The 12,310-nt window shown below is 38.3% G+C and overlaps 1 protein-coding gene across 11 annotated transcripts in view; it reads right to left on the bottom strand.

Annotated features, from left to right (window-relative positions):
* Nucleotides 1-12,310, bottom strand: part of TBC1D5 (TBC1 domain family member 5) — a 289,347-nt gene that overhangs the window by 112,073 nt on the left and 164,964 nt on the right. The window lies entirely within an intron of this gene.

Below are 12,310 nucleotides of genomic sequence, written 5' to 3'. Positions count from 1 at the left end.
GCAATGAAAGTTTGGTGGGAGGGTGATTTATTTTCAGTTCATAGATTTAGGTGTATATCGAAGATGCATTTATTAATTTGTATTTTGCTGAGAGATAAACCACCTGACAACTAACACAGTGTTCCAAGCTAGTTTCAGTCTGAAATGAGATCATTTACTCTTTGAAATAATTATTTTGTAACACTACAATTTCATGCCTTGCAGGTTTTATCTCCCACACAAATATATAATAGACCACGAATTGTGTGTTAATATTTTTAGGCAAGCTCTAATAATGAGTCTCATATCCTGCTGTTACCAACATGGATTAATTCTTTTTTCCCTTTAGATGTCTCGTTGCAGACTACAAACTTTGGCACTACGGTTAGAAATCAAGTTGCTTTTCTATAATTTTGGTATTATTGTGGTTTTTTTTAATGTATCAGTCTGGGGAATTATTCTGGTAACTTGCACGTGACTACAAATTTCAGGTGCAGAAGAATACTTTGAATTCTATAATGGATCACAAAAGGGTAAAATGTGAAGGCTAATGCTGCAATCCTAGGCACATTTATTTGGGAGTAACCCTCATTGTATCCAGTAGGACTTACTTCTGAGTCAACAAGTTTAGGATTGCAAGGTGAAGGGTTCATCTTGTAAAGATGGGCTTACAGTAGTCTAAATGTATATTTTTTGTTAGCTGCTTTATGCATCCGAAAGTGAGATAAATTATTGATGATCTCTCTGTCAAATACAACATAGTCACCTGTTTTTACCTGTTCCTGTTTTTATAATGCTGTTTTACTGTTTTTACGGTAAGATGTTGCGGATTTTATGTTACTTTTGTATAATGCTTAGTTTTTTATATTAAGAAATTTAGAAAAGCTCTATAAATAAATCACGAGAGGAGCTGTATTTTAAATTAATATTTGATACCATCTACACAAAGTAAAGATGAACAAAGGATGCTGGCTCAAATATTGCATTGCTGACTAATCTCAGTGACTTCAATGATATCTGATTAGTCCACATACAAGATTGCAGTGTCACAGTCTATAGAAAGCATATTAATATGAGTTTGATATCTTGTTGAGACTATTATGTACTGAAATCCTACACTATTGCTGTGTCTTTTTAAACATAAAAACAATGAATATGGTGCTATTTAAGTCATGTGAAAAGAACAATGAAATGTTTAAAATAAAGACTATTCTGAAGAACAACATTACAAAATTAGCATGAATGGCATGAAGCAAATGAGGGTGTTTAAAGGCACCTTATATATAAAATATATTTTGACCTTCCTTTGAACTAATTCAGAATTCTCAAGTTTGAGTTTTTTACTTGTTGATTCAAGGTAAAATGTCATCATTCAGTGGAACTACGCTGGTGTATTTTGCAATTCCAAAATTCACAATACATATGCTCACCTTGACATTTAAATGATAGTAAAACAAGATCCCCACACTCATTTTTTTTTTAAGCATAGAAATATAACACAATACCAAATAATCACACATACAAAATATCCTACTGTGTCTTATCTGTATGTTCTCAATGATCTTTTTATATGCTAACTCTGAATAGTAATTACAGATCTTGTAAGTTGGCTTCTGTTTTTCAGAACTATGAGTTGTACATAAAACATGCATTTTCATCGCAACAATTACCATTAATCAAAACACTGAGAGCTAATACCACTCAAGTCCAACCTACCGCTGTGCCTAGCAATATATCAAACTGTCTGTTGTCAAACACTCTATACAAACTTAAACAGCCTATCACTGCAAATAACAAAAAATATGCTTGCTAAGCATTTTTTTAAAATAGTCAAACTGCAATCTTGGTAGTCCATTCTTCAACTGGATTCAGTATTAAGTATATCATCCTAGACAATGATACATTTTCTGGTTTGTGACAGCATTCACACAGTGAAAATTCCCACACATTTACTAGATTTAACACAAATATTGATAATTTTTATACATGTATTGGTTTGATTATACAGTATCAGTTCAAAAATTATTTCCACCACTGAATGACATACATGGAGTAGCTATATAGTTGTCAGTTATCAGAAATGCCTCTTTTATTACTAATAGTACAGTCTGTCATCAAGGTATGTAAAAGCCAGTTTAAATTAATCCTGGGATACTACTACGCTCTCACTGGGGAATGGATATTATCAGAAATCTGCAGATATGCAAACAGAAATGAATTCAAAGATAAAAAGACTTTACCCACATAAGATCTGCACTAAATCTAAGAATTCATTTGATGTAGCACCTAGGGTGAAACTGATACTTCCAAAAGTTTGCTTAGATACCTTGCTTTTCCTAACTAGCAGAATTATCCTGTTTTCCTCATAGAGAAACACAACTTCTATTTCTAACACTGGGAAAGCACTCTGCGCTAGACTTAATCAGTCCGTTTTGCAACCAGCACTCAATAAGAAAACTCATGAAGGAAGGATGAGGTACAAGTTAGGCTAGGCACAGTGGAATTTAACAAACAGATCAGGCCTTTATTACCAGCAAGCTCCATTATGGATTTGTGAGCTTTGTAAGCCAAGCTCCCCCAAGTATAATTAAAATTTTATTTATGTGTTTGTGACTGTTAACTTCATGTTGCCTCTGCTTGTCCCTCCGCTACCCACACACCCCAATGCGAAATGGCATGCAGAGTTTACAGCTGCAGAGTGCACAATGTGAAATTTATATCTAGACTAAAATATAAGAAAATGTTGAAAAAATAATAAAGAAAATGTTGCCTATATTTTCAGTCAGCCTCTGCACAAAACTAAGATAAGCTATAAGATTGAAAAAGAGGTATATCGTAGTCAAAAGGGCAAAACATATTAAAATGACATATTTTTCACTAGCAAGAATACTATTTATTACATGCTTATACTGTGAACCAGAAAAAGATTCAGTAACTGAGAAAGATGTAGCTTTTCTATATATATATTTGTGCTTCTTTTGAAATCTATTATTAATACAAATGTAGCAGGAAATGGTTTGCACCTTCAAACAAAGCTGTGTTAAAAAAATCAATTTCTGTAAAAAAAAAAGCATCTATACATAACTTCCACCATTTTTATTGTTCGCATTAACCCTTCCTAAGCTCAGTGAGGTAACCTTAATATACCCAACAATTTTTCATAAAACCTTAATCTAAGTAACCGTAGGGGGATCTCTTCTCCCCTTGAAAAACTGCAAATAAAGATGTCAGCTATTGAGTATATTTGTGGCGTCTCCAGCAGCTGCTGTTAAATACCAGCTGGTCTAGCTGATTAAAATTACCTCCGAGTTGGTATTATAAAGATGCCTGGGCAGCATTGCTGTATTAATGGATTATTGAGTGAGCGATGAAAACCTTGGCCAGCTGATGCGTTTTATTACAGATAGGCTTTATGATGTGTAATCACTGCAATTTTTACAACTGGAGAAAATAGGAGGGGGGGCAATGAAAAAAAACTCACAGAAACCAGTTTGACTGAGTATTTTTGCTATTCTGCTACCCAGCCATTGGATCATTATTTCCTCTTTGAAAACTAAATCTGTAAATTTGTGAATTTAGCACACATGAATGAATTCAGTGAATAGGAATCCCGTATATCATTCCTGATGCACATGAAAAAGACCGAGACTAACTTAACTGTGCGTGGATTTCAATCTTGTATTACCAGAGTCCAACTGGCTGCTTTTCAGTCACGTGATAACAGAATTTCCTTGTATTATTCACGAGGTGGGATACACACAAATACACCCCTTACTCAACAAAGTAGGCTGTATTCTTTGAGCCAATATATATAGCTTCTTCTCTCTGTCCTTCCCATAATCATCACATGGTTTGTCTGTGATGATAATCATGCACTAGGAAAAAAAACCTGTTGACCTTTGCAGTGTATGAACATGAGTGTTAAACGGTGTAGTAAAATGTAGCTTACCCTGGGCACAGTGTGTTAGCCAAAAGCCCGTGAGAAAAATCAGTCTTACAAATGTCAGCTTGCTCTGAATAGTTACAAAAGTCATACATAGCTCTTGATCCAAAAGAGTTGCTGATGTACATGGAAGGGAACCATGCACGTAGACAGGGTTTTATTGACTGGTTTTTCCAATTTGGAATGTTTGAGGAAACTGATCTTTGCACATTCCTACACAAAATGACCTGATCTACACCTGTCAAATGAATGCAAGTTTTGGAACATAGCCATTTGCAGGATTTCACACTTTCCCAACTGTTGCCATGTAATTCTTAACAGTTTGAAATGTACCAAAATGCACATATTTCGAGAGAAAACATACATTAAAATATTAAACTATTTAAAAATTAGACATTAACATACTGTGTGTGTGTGTGTGATTTTCTGCTAAAAAATTCAGATTAATATGAAAACAGAACAAAACAGAATTATGAATAAAAACACGCAGAAGTGGCATGGACTTGAAACAGGAACTGATTTGACCACTCTTGCTGCCAATAATGCAAGTTACTTAAAAATATAATCAATGGTAATTCTACAGACTTTTTATTTCCCTAGAAAAGAAAAGCAGCAGAATTGAATGTACAAGAATATACTGTATATAGAACGAACAAAGACTTTTTGGCATTTGAGTAATCTGTTCTGATACCTAACTATAATTAAGCCTACTAGTTTAAGTAATCATTTCTAGCAGTATAGCCTTTACAGACAGTGAAACAGAAATAAAAGCAAATAAGGTAGGAACACAGTATTTTCAATGGTAAACCATTTTGTGCATGGTGCCACTCAGCTGCACCTTTTGCTCATTGTACAACAGAGCAAGGTTCTGGAAACTACCTGTAAAATACTTAGTGCTTCTTTAAAAATAAACAAAAAGCTTTAGTTGTGAATACAAATGTGGGTTTGCATTATACAGGGGGCCTGAAATGTTTAGGTAGGTAACCTCTACTTAAAGGATTGGCATTTATGCTTACTATGCAGTTGTGCAATTAATTATTGCAAAACAGTATTTGCTAAATGGGCCTTTATGAAAAGTCAACATGCTATATATATTGGCTCTGCTAGGAAGCTTGCTCACACATTAGAGGAAAGCCATGTCACAGATGCTAGTTGACATTAATTTCATATTCTTTGACACTGGCAACTCGTATCATCTTATGAATGACAAACTGTCAATGGGTGAGGAGGATTGCTCATTATAGTGCAGTCTTAACTACCTTTTTACAGACTATGAAGAAACACACCTGCCTGTTTGCCCTAGCGTCTTCGTGGGGCATGAGAATAGTGTTTTTACAGTAGCAGTTAGGACCTAAGTGCATTATAACCAAGGGAAATAATCTTGACGTGTCATAGATTCTTAGCTAATGTAAATATGAACTGATAATGCCACATACCCAGAAAGCTACCACCCACATTTGGGACACCAAAACATCTAGGAACATCTTCCTTGGCTTCCAGGCTCAGACACCAGCTTAAGCTTCAGGACCAGTACATCCAAGAATACTTTATAGATTGCTCATGTGTGCTGCACATATCCAGCAGTGCTCCTGGGGTTGCTGCACATTCAGCCTCTGGGCTCTTTCAGTAAGTCTCCATGCCTAGCATACTTCTTTGTAGCTTTCCGCTCTACTTCATGTTCCCTCAAAGCCTCTGGCGGAACAGTTTCCGTAAATCCTTCTATACACAACTTCCGGCCTTCTTAGCCATGTTGGCTCCCTGTTGGCTCAGTTGGTAGAGCATGAAGCTCTTAATCTCAAGGTTGTGGGTGTTGGACTAAATGACCCTCATAATCCCTTCCAACTCTACAATTCTATAATATCCATTTGAAAGCTCTACTCCGTTTTATACATTGATGTTTCATTCATTTTCTTGCAGTGGGAGCTTAATGGCAAGCTTGCATATTAGCAGTGCTCATGGCTTTGAACACTAGAAGAAACCAAATTGGGTCTGATGGTCCCCTGTAACATATCTAATGTGTTTACACATATTATACATATGTTGTATAATGCATACTATGCTATCACTGAGAAGAAAAGGGCAGAGATTTGAACCATTACATTCAGAGACGAAAAAGAATCTAAAAGCCTGTGTTAGCATCAAAAGGATTGGCAATATCATAAATACCTATGCTATATTTTATAGTACATTAAATGCATGGTTTTAAAACAACATTCAGTAACAATTTACAATTAAAACGTATTGGAAAACTGGGAATACTGCCATTTGTTTTTGTTTCTTCTGATGTGGATAGCCCCTGTTCCTCAAACTGTATGGCTGTTACCTAGGAAACTGCCTGGAAGCAATATAATTGGATGGATTTTCAAAGTGATTGTCAGAATTGTGGGCAGAGTTTCAGGTGGAAGATCCATGGTGCTATAATGGCCTAAGTTCAAATTTGTCCTGTAAAAAATTACAATATCAAAAACCCTCTCTAAGCAGCTCAGATGAGAGATTCTACAATCATCATCTGAAAAAATACTAAGCAGGCAGAAATGTGTATTTATGTACTGTAGTAGGTTACTAAAAGATCAAATAAGAAAAAAACACTGTCTTGCAGATGTGTATAAAATGAACCATTTGCAGTTAAAAGGAAGTGCCAAATTAATTACATGCAGCCCATTTGTTACTTCACCATTTCATTAGCCTTGATACCAAAATATTTAATTTTGTATTATTTTCTCTCTCAATTTGCTTTCCATTTTTCATACTTTTTTTAAAAAATGGCGGTGTTTGCATATTTAGAGCCACAACAAGATCATATAAATTCATTTATATTTCTATAGGGCATAATCTAGAAATTATATAGGATCTCATCTCTTGTAGCAATGTGAAAACAAAGCAAGAGCCAGCTAAAAGGAAAGGGGGAAAAAGAGAAATCTGTCATGAACCTGCATCTAAAAAGGCATAATTCGGCTATGTCAAAGTATTCTCCTCTTCAATAACACTTACTTTTATTTTTAGAACCTGAAGTAAAAAACAAAACAAAACAAAACGAGATTAGAAATACTTTATTGTCACTGTATCACATGTTTACAGTGAGATTAAACAAATCAAATCAGATTTCAAGGCTACCATAAGTTTGCCAGCAAATATATGTGCCTATAAATTACTTTTAAATAAATCAATGTTGTGATTCAATAGTTAACAGGTAGATTTAATATTTCCAAAGAGGAGTTTCCCCTCTTCATTGCTTTATTAGCATCCAGCAAGGGGTATCTCCGATTCACTATTTCATGGCCATGCAAAGCTGTGATGTTACTTGGGCCACCAAGGCAACCATTATCTTTGTGAAAAGAGTAGGGAGAGGAGGCCCATCTGAAGGAGACGGCTTTATATTGGAAATGGTGGGGTCCTATGGCAAACTGGAGGTATTTGTGGCAGCTTGGGTGGAAAAGAATGAGGAGGTATACATCCTGTATGTTTATGGATGTAAGTCTTTGGTGTGGAGGGATTTCTTGGCTGAATAAAGGGAATTCATCTTGAATCCTTTTTTAAAGACCACCTGTTAATTGAGTTATTTGAAATCCAGGACCAGAAGTGTTGGTTCTTGTTTGGCATGATGAAGAATATAGAGTGGATGTCAAAGCAGAACTCTACTGGAAGTACCTGGCTTCCATGTTGAGAAGGTATTGTATGCAATCCCACACAATGCAATGTTCTCTGGGGCAATTGACACTGGTGATGATCCTGTAGCCCTGTGATATAACGTTGAGAACTCAGTGGTTTGCAGTTGTATCTTGCCAGGCATTGATGAATGTCTGGAGCCTACCCACACCTGTCTGATACTTGTGTCATTGTTTCCATTTACTGGTGTACCGAGTGGGTGAGGTTTGGAGGACCCAAACTTGTTTCCCTGTCATCATCTGGGAGAGTGGCGGTGCTTGTTCCAGGATGGCTTAGACTTGTAGTTGTGGTGCCTGCCATCTGAGTGGTAGTTCCCAAAAAACTAATTCGCTGGTAAGATGTATAACATGTAGAGTAGCACCTCACAGCTTGATGAGTGACCAAGACCTTCATCTACAGAGGTGCTCCAGGGCCTTTTCACCAAACAGTTTCCACCTACAAAGCATGCTGTGGAGAATCTGATCTTGTATGTTTTGTCTGCTTCCCAATGTTTAAGTCACTGCGACCTGCAAGTTACCACACGTGCTGCCATTGAGCACACTGTGAATTTGGTGAAGTCCAAGGTGGCATCTGCCACAAATGCCGCTGACCTGGATATTTTTAGTGTCTTGTAGACACAGTCAGGATCCTGATTCAGGTTTGCAATGTGCTCTTCAAGAGGTCAATGATCTCAATATCCAGGATTTAATGATTGTTGGCTAGTTGGACCAACTTTTTGTATTGTGTGGGAGTATCCCATCCTGTTTCAGTGAGTCTCTTGAATAAGCCTGGTACTGGTACAAATTTAGAAAGTTGGGTCTCAGGAAACACCACTGCCCCCTTGGAAGGAGCAGGGGTAGGTTCAGATGACTTAGCATTAAGGTCTAGTGCTGCTTCTGAGCGACAAAGGTGTGGCATATTATGAGCGTCTTGAAATAAGCAATGATATAGCTGTTGGTCCACCACAGAATTACCATTCCATTCCCTTTCTTTCACACCCTGAAAGGCAAAGAGGTCAGACCCTATGGAGGATATTACCCAAGAGAGGTCAGGTTCCCCAGTATTGGTAGATTGTAATGTGAAAGGATTAGGCAGAGACGACGACAGGATCCTGTTCTAGGCTGAAACAAGCAGCAAGGATTAGGCAAGGAGGGGAGTGGGGGATCTGCCCACGTCCAATAATATGCATCCAAGCAGGGTTTGTGTATGTCCTTTGTGAGTTGGAAGCCCACTGATATTGTGCAAGGAATGGTTGTGGTAAAGGCCTGGGTCCCTGGTTTGAGGAGACAATGAAGAGGAAGCTGGATTATCTTCAAAGCCCATAATTTGTCCTCAGCAGAGTGGGTGGGCTGTAGTTGAGCTGGGTCTACAATGCACAAGCAATTTTTTTTCTTCATATTTGATGTGCCGACCCTTCAATCACTTGCTGGTTGAGGTTGTTTCGCAGCTGGCCTTGCAATGCCGAAGCAAACATCCTGTTTGACTGACAATTGGAATATGGATTTTACTGGCCATCCACAGGGTATTGGAAGAGATTTCATGCCTGAGTCAGTCACTGCACTCTGAGTTAGGAGGGAGAGGTGGCTATGACCTTACCTGTCCTCCAAGGAGGTGAGCTCTCCTGGCCTCGTCCTGCTGCTAGGCTGCTTTGTCTTTTCGGTGGCCTTGTGGACTGCTGTGGAGCCAGTGTCACTGGTAGAGACTGGTCTGAAACATCTTTGTTTGATAAGCGGCTAGAGGGGTGACTGTGTTGGAACAGCCATACACAACCTTCAAGAAGAAGTGGCAGGTCCCTAGGTCTCAGCTGGGCCTGCTTCAGTGTGTTGTACCTGTCTAGCTCGCAATCTAGAATCTACATTTTCCATGTGACCAGGATAACAGAGCCATGAGGATGTGGAAAGGCCACAGTGACAGTCTTCTTCCCTGATTGGGCCGAAATCCCAACACTTTGGGGTCAAGGTGCATGTCCAGGAGCAAGCAAGCAAGCAAGCAAGCAAGCAAGCAAGCAAGCAAACAAACAAACAAACAAACAAACAAACAAACATTATTTGTACCCCATCCATCTGGCTGAGTTCCCCAGCAACTCTGGGTGGCTTCAAAGTTGCCATGGCAGCAACCCCCTGAGAATGATTTTTGGGGTCTTTTTTCTTGTTTTAGGGGGAGAAAAGGAATTAGGAAAGGATGTGGTTAAAATAGCAAAGGGTGGGAGGTAGTGTGTTTCTTTCGAGAAGGGAAGATTATATGGAAAGAAGAGTACAAAAGCAACAGGTACAGGAGAAAAGTAAAAAATACATAGTTTAAAGGAGAAGCAGAATAAACAATCCTAAAGATGGAGAAAAGTGTGGTAACAAAGGGCGATGTGACTGGATCACTGGGAGGCAAGAACAAAAACTGAATGGGAGCAGATTACTTCCCAGGAAGTTCTTCGCCTGCCTACATCCACCAGGTGGAACCAAACCCCCTATGATGTCAATAGGAAAACTTTATTAACTGTATAAGGATGAGCCCAGGAAACACTTCTATGAAATGGCTGCATTGGCTTCATGGTGCAATTCTGTACATGTCTATACAGTAGTAAGCTGCACTGAATTCAGTGCGGCCTGCTTACTTACTTGAGAGAATGAGTGCAGAATTGACTTAATTTGCCAGAATAGGCTATACAAAGAGGATTTCATATACCATATATACTTGAGTATAAGCCTAGTTTTTCAGCACATTTTTTGTGCTGAAAAAGCTGCCCTCGGCTTATACTCGAGTGAGGCGGGTGGTGGGGGTGGCGAGAAAGAAGCCCTTTCTCTCCACTCGGGCCGCCACCCGCTCTCCCCAGTCAACCATTCCTTAAGAAGTGTACAAGAACGGCGGTTCTTTACTCTCCCCAGGCAGCTTGTTCCATTCCTGAACTGCTCGCATAAATGCAAACTTGGCAAAGGAAGAAGAGGAAGGAGCAGCCCAAAGGGTTGCTTTCGGGCTGCTCGTTCCTCCTCCTCCTCCACAGCGGCAAAGGTGAACCGGCTTATACTCGAGTCAATAAGCTTTCCCAGATTTTTGTAGGAAAATTAGGTGCCTCGGTTTATATTCGGGTCGGCTTATACTCGGGTATATACGGTAATTCTTCAAGATTTTTTCCCCCCAGCTGGCATCTACTCTGCTATCATAGAAAGCAATATCATTGCAGGTAGAATTCAAAACATTTGAAAATTAAGGGAAAAGATAACTAGTAGAAACAAATACTCACTTCAACTCGTGTTTTTAAAATAGCTTTAGAACCATCATTTTTTTTTGTTTAATGCATGGGTTGTACACATAATATAGTAAGAATCTTTACCACTGGGAGCAATAACAGTAATTTTAACAAATTATTCCTTTTCATTACAATATGGTATTTTAACTGTTTGTATTAAGTAAGTTTCTCTGCATCTTTCAATCAATCAGTTATACTGATGGGCCTGCCTGTATTTCCATAGTAACGTCTCAAGCTCATGTAAGTAAATATTTTCGTACATACTGTTAAATTATTAGCACATTGTACGCATCAAAGCTGAAAGATATAATACAGAGTTAAGTTTTGCAAAGTTTATTTATTGATCTGTAAGAACAATCCCAGTTAAATTACCATAAACCTCAACATCACAACAACTGCTAATCCAGCTAATAGGAATTAAGGGACATAGAAGATACATAATAAGCATCTGGGGGATATAGAATTTATCCCATGAGTGCAGTAAAGGAATCATAATTTAAGAGTGCTGAAGCCCTTGTGCATCATGAAGGTCCTTCCTCACAAGTGACATTAATTGCATAGCCCACAGATGCTTATTATGCATTCTAGATCACTGCAAAGAAAAATATTCATTTAAAATGTAAAGGTTTAATGCTATTTTAAGTATAATGCAACACAGCTGCTTGGTGATGTCACAGGCAAGGCTGAATAACATAATTCTGAAGCACCATTTAGAAGCTCACCACTGGCACAAAAGGTATATAAAAGCACACCTCAAATGTTTAGCAAAGGATGACACACACTTGTTTTTCGGATATGAAAGATGTGACTTCTCAACAGTGATTGCAGGAGGCCTCACCAGAACATACTGCAGTTTATATTTATAATGACCCTGTACATTAAGCACACTGAATAGGCAACACGGTTGCGCAGACCTGAAAAACTGGTCTTATGCCTGCTGGCACCCTGATCATATTCCACTGTCACCTGAATGTGTTGTAAGGTATCTTTTTAGAAAAGAACAAGTTATTCTTATTAATAAGCTTCTGAGGGCATATTTTAGCAAAACAAATTAAGTTCTCTAACATATTGTTTTAACCATACTAATACAAGTATGTAGCTGGGTTGTCTAGTGAAGATTTCCTGCCGGCAGTAAGCAGGTTCTTTTATGTAGTGAGGGTTGAGGGTCACATCCTGCAGCAGTCTTCCTCGACCTAGTGCTCTCTGGATATTTTGGAACACAATTCCTTTAATTCCCAGCCACTATGTCAATGGGCCTGGCATGATGGGAGTGGTAGTCCAAAATATCTCAAGTGCCCAATGTTGCCCTACATAATGATTCTCTCTTCTTGGAGTGATCCCGCAGGTCAGTGAAACACACTTACACACATCACTACATAACCATGGCAATAACAAATGTCAGAAGGTGGTACCAATGTCGGGATGGTTGTGCTAAGCCTCTTCATAGTTTTTTTGGCATATCTGCATCTGATTCCCATAGATACAGATCCTTCCCATACACA

This window comes from Lacerta agilis, chromosome 12 (genome assembly GCF_009819535.1).
Source record: "Lacerta agilis isolate rLacAgi1 chromosome 12, rLacAgi1.pri, whole genome shotgun sequence".
Classification (NCBI taxonomy): domain Eukaryota; kingdom Metazoa; phylum Chordata; class Lepidosauria; order Squamata; family Lacertidae; genus Lacerta; species Lacerta agilis.
Note: the sequence above shows the minus strand (reverse complement) of the source record. Positions and strands in the feature narration are given on the sequence as shown.